This window comes from Equus caballus, chromosome 8 (assembly GCF_041296265.1).
Source record: "Equus caballus isolate H_3958 breed thoroughbred chromosome 8, TB-T2T, whole genome shotgun sequence".
NCBI lineage: Eukaryota > Metazoa > Chordata > Mammalia > Perissodactyla > Equidae > Equus > Equus caballus.
In genome coordinates this window covers 88,410,183-88,430,360 of record NC_091691.1, presented here as the reverse complement: position 1 = coordinate 88,430,360, position 20,178 = coordinate 88,410,183, and positions in this window count along the sequence as shown.

Genomic DNA, 20,178 nt, shown 5'->3' with positions numbered 1-20,178 from the left:
AAGGAGATGTTTCACCATGTAAGTGTGAGACTTGGTCAAGGGAACAGACAGACTGGCAAGAGAGCGGATAACATGAATAAACCATGCAGCGAACAGGCTGGGAAGGGAAGACAAGGCAGGAGGCAGTTGCCTGATGAACAGAGAGGCAGTGGGGTAGTTAACGAGGTTGAAGAACAGAAATGATGGGAATGAGTTTATGAGAACAATCACAGGTTCAGAAATTTAGCCAGGACCTGGGGTTTTGAAGCGTATTTTAAAATAGAAAATTATAGGTAGTAAATAAGCTCAGAGTGTCACTATGGGTATGAATTAATTTTTAATGGTTCAATGAAGTTGAAACTGGTATAGAGTTTTGGAGGTTTGAAGAACTGAGTGTTAGAATGCCTTTAGATCATAACTTTCAACTACTTGTTATTTTAGTTGGGTTTTCAAAAGGAACTCTATAAAAGCAAACAAGTTAAGACAAAGGCTCATGGACATTTGAGTCATATTAGGTCGAGGAGATGGTTGGCATCTACTTTTGAGAACTGAAAAACTTTGCCTGTGTTCTGGGCCAGTCAGAGAACCAACTACCCCTGCACTGTGGCCACATGTAAGAGAAATTGAAGAGAAATTCAAATTTGTATCTTTATTTGTAAAGTAATAGACTATATCATTCAATAAAACTGAATGCAATGAATCCACACTGATAAAATAACTAAATGACTAAACTAAAAGTCTTTTAAAAAATGGATATTTATGTGCTTTCAATGTTCCTCTGCACAGAATACCTCTTACATCTATTATAGTGGCCAAAATTTAAATGTAAAAGCAGTTTAGAATCTTAAAATAAAAAATTTTTTAAAAGACTGACCATATCAAGTACTGGAGGGAATGTGGAGCAACAAGAACACTCATCCACTACTGTGGGAATACAAAGGGTGCGACCACGTTAGAAATCACTTTAGTAATTTCTTTGAAATTAAACCTTTATTCACCATATGGTCCAGCAAATCCACTCCTTCATATTTACCCAAGAGAACGGAAAACATGTGTCCCCAGATGGACCTGTGTACCAAAGTTCATAGTACCTTTATTTACAACGGTCAAAACCGGGAAATAACTCAAATTTGCATCAGCAGGGGAATGCATAGACAAACAATGGAATAAGACTCAGCAATGAAAGGGAAGAAACTCCTGAATCCTGCAGCAACATGGATGAACCTCTCAAACACTATTCTGTGCAAAGAAGCTGGACAGAAAGAGCACAGATAATAGAATTCCACATATTTGACATCCTACCTGTGGTGACAGAAAGCTGACTAGTGCTCTCCTGGGGCTGGAGGTGGAGAAGAAACTGATTGCAAGAGTCCAAGGGAAATTTCTGGTTGAGATGAAGGCTCTACAACTTGATTGAGTGGTGACTACACAGGTGTTTACATTTGTCAAAAGTCATTGACATGTATGCTTAAAATGTGTGGATTTTGTTTTATGTAAATTACACCTCAATAAAGAGGACAGGGAAGAAGGAAGGGGACAAAGAGGAAGAGAATTGTACAAATCGCCCATAGTCACATTGTCTCTGGAGATATTTGAGCAAGAAAAACTTCATTAAATATGTTTTTAAGGGAAACATTCTTACCAACTTCTGGCCAATCTTCAATTTATTCATATACGTTTAAATACATTGAATAATGTGTTAATAATATGTCAATATCCCTGTCATATGGAGCAAGAAGCATCATGAAACTGCACATTAAAAAATAAAGTTTTGTGATGTGATCTACCAAGTTGTCTTACTGATTAAGATGTTAAAAATTACCATATTTAAAATTTAGTTTGAGATTTGAAAGAGTTCAACAAGAAAATTCATTACCAGATATTTTTCCACTAAATGTCACTGGATAAAATACAGTATTTAAAGCTACTTTTATGTCAGTTTTTGATATAATTTTCAATAGACGAAACGAAAGCCAAGAGGCCAGCCCCAGTACCTAGCAGTTAATTTCAGTACTCTCCGTTTCAGGGGCTTGGGTTCACAGATTCAGATCCCAGGCACTAACCTACACACCACTCGTAAGCCATGCTGTGGCAGTGACCCACATATAAAACAGAGGAAGATTGGCATAGATGTTAGCTCAAGACTAATCTTCCTCAAGCAAAAAAAAAGAGGAATATTGACAACAGATGCTTGCTCATGGCTAAGCTTCCTCGACAAAAAAATGAAAAAGAAAAAGATGAAAGCCCAGCCTCACAAACTATATGTGTCGTATAAGTGGAAGGATAGACACTTTCTTTCCCTATGAAACAACATTTTCCTTTTCTGGGGAAAACCTTCAATGTATAATCTGTTGGCTCCATCTGGCTCTGTCAGAATAATTTCTGTTGTATACCCACAGCACACACAGGTGGCCAGCAACTGTGTGAAGAATAAATGATTGAGTCATTCCCTGTAAGTCACATAGGAGCCTATGGTTTGTCTTATAAGAACTCATTTGTATTTCTACTATAAAAGACATGCCAAACATCCAAAAGTGCACTATTGGCTTCACTGTGTGTAGTGTAGTGTGAGCCATACAAAGAACATTTATTCTGCACCTACTATGTGCAATGCTGGATTAGGCAGTGACTTCTCAGATATAGGGTGACAAAAAAAACCTAAACAAACCAAGCATCCTGAATACCAGAAGAGGGGAACCGAATTTGGAACACAAACAGGCCAGAACGTGGAAAAATGCCCAAATGTTGATGGTCAGGCAGACTTCAAAATCTGGAACGAGAGTAGCATTATATATGCAATATACACATGGAAATACCTGAGATCACTCAAAAAACAGCTGAGTTGGTGGGCAGTCAGAAAACTAGAAATCCGCAAAACTTAAGGATCCCAAAAAAGAGGGAAATTCAGAAATTCAGCAAGGCATTTGAAATAGACACAAGAGACCAGAACTCACTGAGGGTCCCACCTTCCTAGGAGGCTGTGTGTGTGTGTGTGTGTGTGTGTGTGTGTGATTCTCCAGAAGATAAGGCTATCCCAAGGCATGGGAACCCAAGGCCAGACCCTTCCCTTCTGGAATCTTAAGGTCTAATGCTATACTGTCTCTGTTCCTGATAATTATCTGCACAAATAGTGGAAACCAGAAACATTCATAAAACAAAATATTGCCTAAGGTAATTCTCGTTTCGTCTGAAACTAATAATGCAATTGCTTCCTCCCTAAGAAGAACTTTTTACCTATATTTTTTTGTCTAATAATAATTTTAAGAAAAACAAAAGTTGCATTATTTTTAGTACACTCTTTTAGACATTGATCAGACTAAAGTTAGGTTCACCTTTAGATAAACTGCACATGACAAGTGGAGCAATGTCTGATGTTGATGCCCATTCCAGGGGTGGCACATCAGTGACTTCAAAGGCAATGCTGCAGCAGCTACTACACAGGATCCTGAAGTCCCTCTACTTCCACCACTGGGGATCTCGGCATCCTAACACCCCCAAGCCATGCATTGCAACATCCCTGATCCCTTATTCTCCAGAGCAAATTCTGGATTGCACAAATGGTGATGCTGGGGAGGTCATCCTCTCCATCTGAAGCCCCCATCCTCCAAATACACATTTGCACAAATATGGACAGTTAGATAAGCTCAGAGGTCCTGGGACCTTCTGCTGACCCCTAGAGAGGGGCATGGAAAGGAAGCTTGAATGTATGTCCATTTTAGAACCTGTTTTTCTGCCAACACTCCTGTAATGACAGGCTTTGAGTGTGACAATGAGACAAAATTGGCTTGGAGATAAAGAATGCATCACTAATAGAGGATCATCAGTGAATATTTGCAAACCCAGAGAATTCCTCTGTCCATGCTTACTGAGTCAGAACTTTTGAACACCTTTGATGAGCTTAATACAGCTTTGTGGAACACTCACTTCCAAAGACTGACATGGAGACATAAATCAAACAGAGAGAAAAATGCCTCTCTGACTTGGAATCCACCAATTTTAGAACTGATAAAATGACAGCTCATACTCTAATATGGTGGCTTAGGACAGGATGGCCATGCTTTGGTTTCCAAGCAAAGTTAGAGGAGGATGCTGCTGCTGCTGCTGCTGCTGCTGCTGCTGCTGCTGCTGCTAACTATGATGATGGTGGTAGTGGTGATATGACAGTGACAGCAAAGAAAATGGCAGCTTACATCAATTGAAAGTGGCACCATGTTGCAGATTCTTTAATAAGTTCACATTCTATTTATCCTCACAACAGCTTAATAAAGTAGAAACTTTCATAAAACCCATTTTTAAAGAAAAGAAACTACATTCAGAAAGATGAATTAAACTACCCAAAACAATATATCTATTCCCAAAGCTCAGATTTACACTCAGTTTATCTGACCCTCAGGCTGGCACACAGGAGGAGGATTTAGAAGTGGGCATGAACAAAATTGGTTTTTCTTGCTAAAGTGTTTGACCTTAATCCCCTTCTCTATGTCAGAACTAATTACTTTCCATTATAATTAGATAATGGGTGATTTCATAAGGAGTAGCTGCCAATATGATGTTAGAAGTGATAGAGATCATGTATACAACTCTCTTCATTTAAGAAAAAAAAAACAAAATTCCCAAAAAATTAATGGCCATCTTTGAGATCATAATTAGGTCAGGGCAGAGCTGGCATAGAAACTCCAGTTTCCTGAAAACAGGCCTGGTGCTCTTTGCTTTGCTCCCTTCCCTCCACCAGGTTGATGAATTCAATGTTACATGTGATACTGCCCACTCAGGTGCTATTCTGTCATCCTCAGAAAGCTCTGACCGCACAGGTTGGGGGTACCCATTCCCAGATCACTGCCCTTTGGCCATCGTCAACAAGCCCAGTGCTGATCGAACTGCAGTTCATGCTTCTCAGATAATGTGGGAGCTACACATTTCCACGTTCCTTAGGACACTTTTATTCTTCTTTGATAACTTGCCATTAGATGCTGTCTTCTTGCTCCTCCAATAAGGTCGTTGGATAAAACACTGGACGTAAGATGCGGGGGAAGCAGCCACTGATCAGACTTTTGAGCACTTGCCTTTCCAACATTGGTGTAGATGCTGAGCATGCAAAGATGACTACAGTTTGCAGTGGAGACTCACATAAACAGAAAATATAAATACAATATACTTAGTACTATGAATGAGTTTTACCAAGCACTCTGGGAGGACTGGATTGGGTGAGACACTTTGGGCAGAAAATACTTCCTGAAAGAAGGTTTTAAGTGACTCAAACCCATAAATGTCTGATTACATATTTCAAGTCCAGGATGTCAGTGTATTGATTTGTAAATGGAATCATACCATAAACTATGTCAGTTATCCCCAAGAACTCCTTCCTGTTGCTTAAGCTCACAGATCAAGCTGTATACGAGAATCTTGCTTGGTCAATGAAGGAAAAGAAAAAATTAAAATGGGATTTTCAGCATGAAAATGGCTCTGTATGTCAGCATCTTTCTCCCCATTTTCCTTTTGTAAGTCATAATAAGAGAATAAAAATATCTCTGTGAATTCCTTTTTCAGTAGAGTTCAGAGGCAGCTATAATTCCCAGTCTCGTGACTCATGGCAAGGCTGCCAAAGGTGAAAGCAGCTGGAGGTGAGCAGGAGGCCCTGGAGGAAGAGAAGAGAAAAGCAAGAAGAGACGAGAGGGCTCAGCAGCAACAGATTTCAGAAAGTTCAGCAAAAATACATGTCTCACCGGAAAGGACCTCACTCTGAACACAGAAAACAATGTGCCTTCTCTGGAAATAACTGGCACAGGAGCTGGACACACCAGGTTGGCAGCAGGCAGCTTCCTGGACCTGATCTGCCTCAGGAGCACAGAGGAGGTGGGTCACCCAAGGACTTACACAACTGCCAGCTTCTGCTGTGATGGAGAAAGCTGGAATAGTGCTGCTCCACTCTAACAGAAAAATCTGGATAATACACAAATTCTTGAAGCCATCAGAAGGCCGCCGTTCCAAGGTGACCACCCAACCTGAAATCTATGGAAAGACAAGCCCCCACAGGAAGAGACACACAGGAGTGCTAACTTGCCTGGGGAAGAACACGGAGCATACAGAGCCACAGACCAGTGCTTTATGCTTTTGTGTAAATTACACTTCAATGAAGTTAATAAAGAATGAGGAAGAGGAGAAGATTTGTATAAAGCACATATAGTAACTATTGTCATGGAAGGATGTGTTCTTCTAAAAATTCTAGAGTTTTAGCTCTTACATTTGAATCTGTGATCCATTTTGACTTATTGTTTGTATACAGTGTAAGGTAAGGTTACAAACTGGTTCTTTTCCATGTAGATATGCAGTGTTACCAGCATCATTTATTAAAAAGACTGTCCTTTCCCCCATTGAATTGTCTTGGCGCTCTTGCCAAAAATCATCTGTCCATATATGCACAAGTTGATTTCCAGGTTTTCTATTCTATTCCACAGGTATATAGTCTGACTCTATGCCAGGCTGTTTGAATTACTCTATGTTTGTAGGAAGCTTTGAAATCAGGAAATGTAAACTTTGAAATGTGTTCTTCATCAACGTCGTTTTGGCTGCTGGGGATGACTTGAGACAACGTGAATTTTAGGATGAGTTTTTCTGTTTCTGAAAAGAAAGTCATTGGAATTTTGAGAGGGATTGCATTCAATCTGCACATGGACTTAAACAGCATTGTCATATTAGCAATGTTACGTTTCCAATCCATGAACACAGGATATTCTTCCATTTTTTTATGCCATCTTTAATTCCTTTCATCAACATTTTAAAGTTTTCAGTCTACAGGTCTTTTGCATACTAGTTAAGTTTATTCCTGGTATTTAATTCATTCAGATGTTATTGTAAATGGATACGTTTTTCCTAATCTCTTTTTCAGATTTTTCTGGTTTACAGTATTCAAATCCAAAAACTATTTGTTTGTTGATTTCATATATTGGAAACTTCTTGAATTATTTATCAGTTCTAGGAGATTTTTGTGTGGAATCTTTAGGGTTTTCTACATAAAAAATCATGTCATCTGTGAATAGAGACCATTTTATTTCTTCCTTTCCAGCTTGAACGCCTTTTACTTCTTTTTCTTGCCTAATTGCTCTGGCTGGAACTTCCAGTACTATGCTGAGTACAAGTGGGAAATGCAGGCATCTGTTCTCAGGGCAACAGCTTTCAATCTTTCCTTATGCAATATAGTGTTACCTGTGTGTATTTCATTAATATCCTGTATCACATTGAGGAAAATTCCTTCTGTTATTAATATGTTGAACGTTTTATCATGAAAAGTGTTGGATTTTGTCTCATGATTTTCTACATCATTTAAGATGATCTCATGGTGTTTTCTCCTTCATTCTGTTAATGTGGTGTAGTGCATTGATTGATTTTCCTATGTTGATCTGTCTTTGCATTCCAGAAATAAATCCTACTTCATCATGAGGTATAATCCTTTTAGTATGCTGCCGAATTCAGTTTGCTAGTATCTTAAAGGGAATTTCATACCAACATTTATAAGATATGGGTCTGTAGCTCTCTTCTTGTAGTGTCTATCTGGCTTTGACATCAGGGTAGTGCTGTGCTCATAGAATGAGTTAGGAAGTGCTCCCTCCTCCTCAATGTTTTGGAAGAATTTGAGAAGAATTGGTGATATTTTTAACTATCTAGTAGAACTACCCATTGAGTCCCTGTAGCCCAAGGCTTTTGTTTGTTGGGAAAAACATGACTTTTTAGTGAATACAAAATAAGACCTCATTCCTTTTCATAATCAGATGAAATGGAATCCATCCATCATCCTATTAAAGATGTCGTTCTCCCTCCCTGGATCCTCTCTCTCTTAATACGTTTAAGGACCCAGGATGTTTAGCAAGTTGGGATGTGGAGGGGATGATCAGCCCTATACTTGCTTTAAAGAGGCAAAGCCAGAAATTTTCTTTGTCCCCAGGAAACCTTGGACTACCAAGTTGTTCTTGCAGCCATTGCCACAGTGTCACTACCGGTGTGGTCTAAATGTGCTGTACTTGGTAGCACACAGCAACGTCATGGCCTGTTTCTGGACCCTGCGACAGCAATCTCCAAACTTTTGCTCAAAAATAACACATAACTTTTGCTTAAATTTCACACATTTTTTAGTTGACATCTAAAATTTTTCCAGTAATATAAATCGTTATAAATAATATAATTTATGTCATATGAGTCTTTCAATTTTCGGGTAAACTTTTATCACTCTTAAATGTATCCAATGAAAGTAACAATATGGAAGCCACCATCACGCATTTTTAAAACACATGAATATGTCCTTTAACTTTCAAATATTTTACATCTTCTGTTTTACATGGAAAAATTATTTTTCCTCTCCTTTTTCTCCAAAGAATTTTATCCTAATTTAATAGTTTTTACATTGTAAAGTATTTTGTTGAAATTTTGTCAGCCTTCTTTCCAATGAAAATGATTATAAATTTAAAGGATGAAATATTCTTATTTCCCATGATCATATTGCTCTAAATGTGTAAAAGGTCTCGTTTGAATTCAGTTATCACTATACTTACTGTTAGTGTACAATTGAAAAGATAAATGCATTAAAAGTTTGATAGTTATTAAACTCAAAAGCTAATTGTTTTTATTGTATTCAAGTGACACCTCTTCTCTTTTTTTGCCTGTAAACAAAGTTTTATTAAACCATGATCATTCATTTTCATATCATGGCCACTTCTGCGGACTTGAATTGAAGCCATATGTTTCTCTAAGCCTAAAGTATTTACCATCAGGCCTTTTACAGAAAAAAATTTACCCTTCTCTGTAGGATAAAATGCACTGATTTCTTTTTGTTTGCACGTTTTTTGGTTTTTGATTTTTTTATTGCAGTAACATTGGTTTATAACATTATATAAATTTCAGGTGTACATCAGGATATATTTCAAATTCTGTGTAGATTACATCATGTTCACCACCCAAAAACTAATTATAATCCATAACCACGCACATGTGCCTAATCACCCCTTTTACCCTCCTCCCTCCACTACTTCCCTCTGGTAACAATTAATCCAATCTCTGATGCTATGGGTTTGTTTGTCATTGTTTTTATCTTCTACTTATGATTGAGACCATATGGTATTTGACTTTCTCCCTCTGACTTATTTCACTTAGCATAACACCCTCAGGGTCAATCCATGTTGTCACAAATGGCCAGATTTCATCATTTCTTATGGCAGAGAAGTATTCCATGCTGTTTAGATACCACATCTTCTTTATCCATTCGTCCCTTCATGGGCACCTGGGTTGCTTTCAAGTCTTGGCTATTGTGAATAATGCTGCAATGAACATAGGTGTGCATGTATCTTTATGCATTTGTGTTTTCAAGTTCTTTGGACAAATCCCCAGCAATGGAATAGCTGGATCATATGGGAGATCTATTCTTAATTTTCTGAGGATAGTCCATACTGTTTTCCATAGTGACTGCACCAGTTGGCCCTCCTACCCTCAGTGTATGAGGATTCCCTTCTCTCCACATCCTCTCCAACCCTTGTTGTTTCCTGTCTTGTTTACTATAGCCATTCTGACTGGAGTAAGGTGATATCTCATTGTGGTTTTGATTTGCATTTGCCTGATAGCTAATGATGTTGAACATCTTTTCACGTGCCTGTTGGCCATCTGTATAGCTTCTTTGGAGAAATCTCTGTTCAGATCTTTTGCCCATTTCTTAATTGGATTCTTGGTTTTTTTGTTGTTGAGACTTATAAGTTCTTTGTATATTTTGGATATAACCCCTTATGTGACAAATGGTTTGCAAATATCTTCTCCCAATTGTTAAGTTGTCTTTTTGTTTTGTTGATGGTTTCCTTTGCTGTGCAGAAGCTTTTTAGTTTGATGTAGTCACATTCTATTGTTTATTTTGTTTCCCTTGCCCAGTCAAACATGGTACTTGAAAATATGGGGCTAAGACTGATGTCAAACAGCATACTGCCTTTGTTTTCTTCTAGAAGTTTCATAGTTTCAGGTCTTACGTTCGTGTCTTTAATCCATTTTGAGTTGAGTTTTGTTCATGGTGCAAGACAATGGTCTACTTTCATTCTTTTTCATGTGGCTGTCCAGTTTTCCCAACACAATTTCTTGAAGAGACTTTCTCTTCTCCATTGTATGCTCTCGGCTCCCTGGTCGAATATTAGCTGTCCATATATGTGTGCATTTATTTCTGGGCTCTCGATTCTGTTCCATGGATATGTGTGTCTGTTTCTGTGCCAGTACCATGTTGTTTTGGTTACTATTGATTTGTGGTATATTTTGAAATCAGGGAGTGTGATACCTCCAGCTTTGTTCTTTTTCCTCAGGATTCCTTTGGCTATTCGGGATCTTTTGTTATTCCATATAAATTTTAGGATTCTTTGTTCTACTTCTGTGAAAAATGTTGCTGGAACTTTGATAGGGATTGCATTGAATCTATAGACTGCTTTAGGAAGTATGGACATTTTAACTATGTTAATTCTTCCAATCCAAGAGCACGGAATATCTTTCCATTTCTTTGTATCTTCTTCAATTTCTTTCAACAATGTTTTATACTTTTCAGTGTGCAGCTCTGTCACATCTTTGGTTGAGTTTACTCCTAGGTATTTTATTGTTTTTGTTGCAATTGTCAATGGGATTGTATTCTTAATTTCTCTTCCTACTACTTCGTTGTAAGTGTACAGAAACGAAACTGACTTTTGTATGTTGATTTTGTATCCACAACTTTACTGTATTCATTTATTATTTCTAGAAGTTTTTTAGTGGATTCTTTAGGGTTTTCTATGTATAAAATCATGTCATCTGCAGATAGTGACAGTTTCACTTCTTCTTTTCCAGTTTGGATCTCTTTTATTTCTTGTTCTTGCCTGAGTGCTCTGGCTAGGATTTTCAATACCATGTTAAATAAGAGTGGTGAATGTGGGCATCCTTGTCTAGTTCCTGTTCTTAGAGGGATAGCTTTTAGTTTTTCTCCATTGAGAATGATATTAGCTGTGGGTTTGTCATATATGGGCTTTATTATGTTGAGGTATTTCCCTTCTATACCCATTTTGTTTAGAGTTTTTATCATAATTGGATGCTGTGTCTTGTTAAATGCTTTCTCTGCATCTATTGAGATGATGATGTGACTTTTATTCTTCATTTTGTTAATGTGCTGTATTACCTTGATTGATTTGCAGTGTTGAACCATCCCTGCATCCCTGGAAGGAAACCCACTTGATCATGCTGTATGATCTTTTTAATGTATTGTTGTATTCAATTTGCTAGTATTTTGTTGAGGGTTTTGGGATCGATGTTCATTAGTGATATTGGCCTGTAATTTTCTTTTATTGTTTTGCCCTTGTCTGGTGTTGGTATCAGGATAATGTTGGCTTTGTAGAATAAGTTAGGAATCCTCCCCTCCTCTTCAATTTTTTGGAAGAATTTGAGAAGGATGGGTATTAAGTCTTCTTTGAATGTTTGGTAGAATTCAGCAGGGAAGCCGTCTGGTCCTGGACTTTTGCTTTTTCGGAAGTTTCTGATTAGTGTTTCAATCTCCTTACTGGTAATCGGTCTGTTAAAACGCTCTACTTCTTCTTGATCCAGTTTTGGAAGGTTGTATGCTTCTAAGAATTTATCTACTTCTTCTAGATTATCCAATTTGTTGGTGTATAGCTTTTCATGGTATTCTGTTATAATCTTTTGTATTTCTGAGGTGTCCATTGTAATTTTTCCTCTTTCTTTTCTGATTTTATTTATTTGAGCCTTCTCTCTTTTTGTCTTGGTGAGCCTAGCTAAAAGTTTGTCAATTTTGGTTATCTTTTTAAAGAACAAGCTCTTGGTTGCATCAATTTTTTCTATTGTTTTTTAGTCTCTATGGCATTTATTTCTGCTGTGGGGGCCTAGAATTGGCCACCCAAAGATAATGTCTCTTTGGCATGAAGATTTTTGGGGGGCTGGTTACTTTTAATAAAAGCAACTCTGAGGAGCAGAGTTTGCTTGCCCTTTGTTGGGAAAGATTTACATTTATAAGGGAAATCTCCATCTGTAAATGTGCCTCCCTCTCTGTACCAGGAAGAAGAAAGGGGATGACTTTATCTCTAGAAACTCTTAATCAATACCAAAGGCAAGGACTTAAATCTACATAATAATCTTACTCCTGTTTCTGGTAACCTCCTGTAACTGACTCCCCCCACCCCCAACATCCTCCTTTGTCTTTAGCTGGATATGATATTTAAGGTGGGGGCTTCAGCCATTTGGCGAGTTGTTCAGCTTGCCTGACCTCTCCCATGTATACATGTTATAAAGCTTTGTTTCATTTTCTCCTGCTATTCTGTCTCATGTGAATTTAATTTGTTCTCCTGCCAGACGAACCCAGAGAGGGTAGAGGAAATGTCTTCCTCCCCTATACTGCTCTGATTTTTATGATTTCCTTCCTTCCTCTGATTTGGAGCTTAGTTTGTTCTTCTTTTTCCACTTCCTTTAGGTGCACTGTTTGATTGTTTATTTGGGATTTTTCTTGTTTGTTGAGGTAGGCCCAAATAGCTATAAACTTCACTCTTAGAACTGCTTTGGCCGTTTCCCATAGATTTTGGCATGTAGTATTTTTATTTTCATTTGTCCCTAGGTAATTTTTTATTTCTCTTTTGATTTCTTCATTGACCCAATTGTTGTTCAGTAGGATTTTGTTTAATCTCTACATTTTTGTGGCTTTTGTGATTTTCTTCCTGTAGTTGACTTCTAGTTTCATACCCTGTGGTCAGAAAAGATGCTTGGTATTATTTCAATCTTCTTAAATTTATTGAAACTTGTTTTGTCACCTGACATGTGATCAGTCCTGGAGAATGTTCCATGTACATTTGAAAAGAATGTGTATCTACCAGCATCTGTGTCAGCACGCCTGTACTAGGTCACAACAATGCCGCTGCCAATGTCTCAGTCTCCAAGGAGGTCTCACCTCTCACCCAGATGCACCCAAAGCCTGCCAAGTGAGTCTCTTTTCACCAAAGGACTGTGCAGTCTTCTTTCTGGTGATTTTAGGCTGCTCTCTGAGATGGGTGAATTTGTTTTTGGGCCTTCAGAGAGCTTGGTTCTTTCAGCTTTCATCCAATAACTTTTCTGAGGGTATCCCCCATTGCAGGTAATAGCCAGTGAAGCCAGATAGTACCATACTCATCTCAGTTGTGCTGAGTCTGAAGGATGCTTAACACACTCCGGTTAAGGTCCCCAGTCCTCCAGGGAAGGCTGCATACCTTAGGGTGGTTCCTGCCTGGCTGGCTGTGAAGCTCTGCTGCTCATGAAGCTGGCTTTTTTCTCTACAGAAGGAATTTCTGACTCTTCTGCCTCAGTCAGGACTGTCCCTTGTTGTGGAGGTTCTTTTCATCCAGTTTTCAGTTTTCTCTCCAGGGTAATTTTTCCAAAAATAGTTATAACCTGGTTGTGTTAAGGAGGAGGTGAGTTCAGAGTCTGCCTATGCCATCATCTTGACAAGATCTCTCCTCTTGACTTCTTCATTGACCCAATCATTGTTCAGTAGAATTTTGTTTGATCTCTACATTTTTGTGGCTTTTCTGATTTTCTTCCTGTAGTTGATTTCTAGTTTCATACCTTTGTGGTTAGAAAAAGTGCTTGGAAAGAATTTGTCACAAGTAAATTCGTGGGTAGGAAAATCATATTTAGTGTTCAGTAGCTCTTGAGATGCTTTTCTACTTTGGTCTCCAGAGGAACGCCATCCTGACAATAGTTAAAGATTCAAACAGGCTGTTATTATTGAAAAATTGTCTACTCCCACCACCACCTGCCTTAATTTATATTTATTCTTAATTCATAACTATTCAATATAAGCTAAAATACTTCCCTTCTGACATTGGACTATTCACAGAGTAGAGGAGTTGTTTATAAAACAGGGAAGGCAGAAGCCTTACAGATGGGCCTGTAGTATCCTGATTAATCACTAAATGAGGGGTTGCCTTTGTTGCTCCTGGAAATCTCACTGAAATAAGATTTGAGGTAGGTGGAGAATTTGCTTTTCTTTCCTGCAACGTGGAAGAATTGGGAAACCTACCACTGTGACATTTTGTGACATTTGTGACACTGTGAAAATGCCACAGGACATTTTCAGGCAGATAAATTTTGGAGAAGAGAACATACGCATTTGAGATTTAGACATTTTCATACAATGAAAAAAGTCTCCATGTACACCCTTGATTTCTCTAACTTGAAGACCACTGTTTTAGAAGATGTTTTTGTTAGAGGAAGCCTCTCCTGCCCAGATACAGTCAGCTGTAATGGTTCCATGACCCATTATCCACTTACGCGACATTCACTCTTTTTTCTCTCTCTCCCTGTCTCTCTCTGTCTTCCTCCCTTCTACACCCTCTCACACTCTCTCTTTCTATCTCTAGTTTCCCTCCTTACTTCCCTCTCTGTCTTTCCTTTCCTCCCTGCCTCCCTACTCTCATCCTCCACTTTGTCTTCTTCCCCACCTCTCTCTCTCTCTCTGTAACCACACACACACCATCTTACCAAGGAGACTGGGTCAGCAGTGGTCTGTACTTAATCACATCTTGTTTTGGAGCTAGCCCTCCTGTAAGGTCTTGGGAAGGGCCATTCTCATGACATGTCAATTTCCTGTACTCTGCTCTCAATGTCTGCCCTGGAAATTAGGACTTTATCTCCATGGTCTCTCAATTGCTGCCACCAGAAATGATACAGAAAACAATGAGGAAGCCAGAGTGCAGCTCCTCCTAAGCCTGTTTCATGAGGCCTTGGGCGGATAAGTACCACAACAGCCATGACCTCAGTCACTCTGTACCATTCTGTCTGGTCCTTCAAGACTCCTGAAGTCCCTCCTACTGCCAGTGCCATGACTTTCCCATTTGCTCCAACAGTCCTAATAACTACTATCTTGGCCCCATTCCTCCCAATAGATAACCATGAGGAAGTACAGCCTGATGACTATGGATTTCCCAGTGTCTGGTCTGTTCAGACTTATTCATGACCACATGGTGACAAATGTGTGTCTTACAGTTATGGAAAAATAGCTGGATGGTTTCTCTCCAAACTCTTACGTAATTTTTAGTTTGGATAATCAGATTGCTGTCTGCAGTAGATTGAATAGTATGCCTCAAAAATATTAGTCTACCAAGTATCTCAGGGTATGACCTAATTTGGGTATAGAAACTTTGCAGATATAATAGTTAACGTGAGGTAATACTGGCTTAGGGTGGGTCCTAATCCAGGGACTGGTACCCTTATCCCAGACAGAGAAGAAGGTCATGTAAAGATGGAGGCAGAGACTGAATACACAGCCAAGGAACACTAGGAAATACTGGAAACAAGAAGAAGCAAGAAACAATTCTCTCCCAGCACCTTCAGAGGGAGTGTGGTCCTGATGACATCTTGATTTAGAGTTCTAGCTTCCAGAAGTGTGAGAATATAAATTTCAGTTGCTTTAACCACCCAGGTTTTTGTACTTTATAAGGGCAGTCCTAGGAATCTAACACACTGCTTGAGAGTGGAGGAGGAGTCCTCTCTCATATTTTCTTCCCTACATTTCTGAATTCTCTTAATCTACTGTAGCAAGGAGCTAGTATTTCAGCAATTAAAAAATATTTTTAAAGAAGTAAATATAAACATCATTGGAACAATATTGTAAATCGAGTTAATATTGATCAAAATTCAATTTAATGCCCTGAATTTCAGGAAGAACTCTGTTTACATAAAGTACAATTAATGAACATGTTTTATCAAGTGATGCAACTGGGAGACTGAAGGAGGTAACGATAAATGCTCCTGGAAGTCATGAGGAGACACATGTTAAAGGTAAGATCATCTTCAGGAATACAGAGGAGGGTTCCAGAAGTAATGAAATGGGAAGTATATGGTGATGAGATGGGCTCAGATCTTTGGCTCAGGAAATGAGGCTTAGCAAGTCACTTCTCACCCAAAAGTAGAGGAACCTTGGCAAAGCTGCCTTGTCACTAAGTTCCTTCTTCTGTCATTATGCTAGAGACCACTCACTTAGTCCACTACCGAGTCACAGAAGATAACGAAGAATCCATTGTATGGAGAATGGATCACTGAAGAAGCCTTAAAAATAAGGTGATCAAACTTTACTTAACCATCCCTAAATTCAAAATGAATCTTCAAGAAACATTCATCCAAATGTAAGCAGCTAACAGTCAGTTATTCCTGGTTACAATGTCAGACTTGGTGAATAGAGAAAAATATCTCTCTTTGTGTTCCAAAGGCATGTTTATTCTACTGAAACATTAACACAGCTCCATAACAGAAGAGGTAGAAGGCAGTGTAATTTTTCTCATACCATCAGAAGATATAGAATTTTTATGTAAGAAAATTTTAACTAAGGACTGATTAAAATAATGTAAAATATCAACCATCAAAATGTTAAATATCAATCCAAATTAATGGACAGCAGGGCTGTATGAACAGCCCTAGAGATGGGAGATGTCAGAGGAGGGATGGAGCACAGAGGCGGGAGAGAAGGAAGGGAAGAGCCCTAAGCTGAGATAACAGGACCTGGAAACTCCTGGATTGGAGCTGTACCAGTGGATGGATGACCAGGAAGAATGTAGAGAGAAGAATGCCTGTGGGAGACCCTAGGAAAAGCAAAAGCCTGCATTAAGAGGTGGCAGTGGAAAGGGAGTTGAAGACAGGAAGTCAGAGATGTAGAGGAGAACTGAAGATAGAATTCCACGGAAGACAAGTCAACAGTGACAGATAGTTCAGAAAATTCACAGGCAAGGACTGAAAAAAGGGCTATCAGGAGGCTATTAGGAAGTCACCAATGGGCTTTAACAGGATTGTTTAAGAGGTATAATGAGGTTAGACCACAATGCATGCAGCAATAGATGTGAAATCTGCACTCATCTGGCAGAACCTCAAGCCGGAAAGGGCAAACCACACACATTCTCGATGTGGTTCAGTGTTTCTTCAGACAAATCAAATATAGAACAGATGGTTCTCGATGCTCATTATCATCAATCACAAATAGAAACCAAAGAATACCCACTGACATTTCCACATTTCTCAAGCACGCATGCCCCCTCATTTCCCAGAATTACATTTCAATCATCAGTCTTCCTACTCTTCCCACCAAACAAACGATAGCTACACATCAGATTTCAACATGTTTTTCTCCGCTGGACATTATATTTGGAGATCTATGCTCTCTCATACATGAATATGGGTCATTTATGTTCACTGCTGTAGGATATTTTATTGTATGAACCTAGTGTAATTTATTCATCTTCTGCTATAATACACATCTAAGTTGGTTCTATGTCCTTCCCTTGCCAACTGTACTGCAGTTGCTGCTCCCATACAAGTCTCCTTGAGCACACCATGTGAGTATATCAAGGGCATATATTTAAATAGAGAATTGGTGAATTGTAACAACATATTGCCAAATAGTCCCAAAGTAGTTGTACTAACAATTTCATTAGCATTTTATCAGTAATGCTCTTCTTCCACATACCAACAATCCTAAGTATTGAAGAATTGTCAGTATTACTGACGTTAATCTCACGGATATTTTCATTTCATTTTCCAGACCTAGGAAGATCAAGCATCTTATCACTGTAAAAATATATTAGTCTTTTAGGACTTATTTGTCAAGATCTATGATAAATATTTTTCAAATTTCAGTTGGAATTTAATTTCCAAGGCCCATCATAAGTAATCAGCAGATCCCACATTCTTCATAATCATTGTTGTCACTACAGCAAGTAAGTGCCACAGCCACTTGATGCTCCAACACGTTGTCTTCCACTCTCACTGCATGTTTTGCCTCCAACCCTGATAATCTGATGCTGCTGTATGCTGATACTAGCGCCCCATTTCTTCTTAGCAAGAGTTTCTCAATATGTGAGCAACCTGATTCCAGAATTCCATTTGAAGATGTTTTCCTAAAGCCACTTACTTACAGTGTTAGTCAAGGGCCTCACAAAAAACAAATGACATAGTCAAAATGGGGAATTAAGGGAAGTTTAATATGGGGACTACACAATGTATGGTCAGGATTAGGAGAAACCAAGAAAAGCTAGTGACCATCCCAGGGCTAGCAACAGTGGGGAGACATTGCTACCCCTAGACCTAAATGGCAAGGAGAAGAGTGGCTACCAAAATCCAGAGAAAGTAGCTGTAGTGCAGAAAAGGCAGCCCAATAGGATCTGTGGCCCTTAAGGAAGACAGCTACCCCTTGGCAACTGACCTGAGAGGGAGCTAAATGACTCGGCACCCTGACCTCCCTCAGCTGCAGATATACTCTTGTTGCTTTCCAAGGGACAAATGCAAGTGTTTGTTAGAGGACCAGACCCTGATTATGAGTCCCTACAACCTTCTGGGTCCACAGGAGGTTGAAAGAGTAAGGATGGAATTGGAGAAGCAAAATAAAGTCCCTAGCAAATCCACATGCCGTGTAATGAAATTTCTTTGTCCCTCCAGAAATTTGCAGCTCCGGTGGTACTCCAGAGACAGGCATCCACAATAATTAATATTACCTTTATATAAAGGGCATATTCAAATAGATAAGGAAAGATCATGGATCCACTGAAGAAAAGGTCAGAAAAAAATGACTTTTTTCACAAAGAAGAAAATTAGACTAGAGTGTACGATAAAACAAGAATGGAGTCCATTTGTTGACTATGAAATGAAAGTTTTTAAGTCACCCAGAATACTAAAAGCAGTTAGGATGAAGAGGAAAACCATAAAAGGGTATAGAGGCAACAGGTTACTTAGTGACTATTAAGGAGTGACATACAAGATGGTAGGTGGGAACGTAGTGATGTACTGCATGGCCCAAAACTTGAACTGAAGCATTGTTTACAGAGAAAGAACAATGGCTATAAAAGTCAGTGGGAATGAAAGAAAGAGAAGGCCAGTTGCCTGGTTTCACGGTGTGAAGATGGAGTGAGGAACTGCCCCTGAGAACCAACCAAGGAATATGCAGTCTTGGGTGACATCCATATTTCAGATAAAGGAAGGAGGAAGAGGAGGAGTTCCAGGAAAAGGGAGAGCCAGCATGGGTATTTCTTGGCAACAGAACAGAAAAGCCAAGATGAATCAGTGTCTGTGTGTGTCTGTGTGTGTGTGTGGAGGGGTGGTAGTTATAAGAAATCAACGAGGGACAGGGTTAGATTTGGTTGAAAGCATCGAGTAGGAGGACTGTCCTGGCTGGTATTGGAGGCAGGGAATGGGGAAAGAGTGGAGGTAAGATGAATTTCTCTCAGTCATCCATGATATAACTACATATGAGACCATTTCCCTAACTAACATCTTTTCAAATCTTCGTGGAATGGGTTCCCCCTGCGAAAATTAAAGCAAAATTAATTACCTCCATTCTCACATGATTCAAAGCGTACATATCTGTATGTACATCTGTATCTGTAGGGAATACAGCAATTGGCAGATATTCTTTTATTGATGCTTGAAGGATCATCTCCACTAACTGGTTTCTAACAGACAGACAGAACCACATACCTGGTAAGAAGAAAGAAATAAAAGTTCCCCTAAGATTTGCAACTTAACAATGCTGACAAGTCTTCACGCCCTTCACAAGGAAGTATACTTCAGGAAAACAAAGGAGATGTTTCTTAACCAACCTATAAAGGGATTAGAAATAGCAGGGTGGTTCCTGAAAAAGTGATTTCTTCTTGAGTTTTACCGTGTGTCTAGATTGCTGGAACAAATTGGCACATATTCAGAAATAAAAACATAAGTTGGCAAGAATTTACATGTAAAAACTTCTGAAAATTGCTGAGTCTTCAGTGACACCATATGACATCAGGATGTCACAATCCTCTCTATTAAATGCCAGGGGCACTTCTCAGAAACAGAAAAAAATGTATGAAATGGTTTCTCATTTGGACTAACCCAAGCTCTCTTTAAATTTAAGCAAACTCGTGATCCTTATTAATTAGTGCCTCTTCCTCAAACTCAACCTCTGCGTGACAAATCTTGACAGCTTAGTCTTGAGAAATCAGCCTTGGTCAAAAGCTTCCTTCCATAGGTCTGTCCCCTTGAAGGCCACATATCCCACTTTGTCACTGTAGTTCTTCCATGCCAGGCTGAGCTTCTTGCTTCTGTCTGTGGGGACTGGGTCCTTTTCTCTTTGAGCACAAAGAAACTCATCTGGCTGCTATTCCAGGAACTTCAGCCCTATCTAGTGACAGTGGCTTATAGTGCAATCTTGACTGAGACACT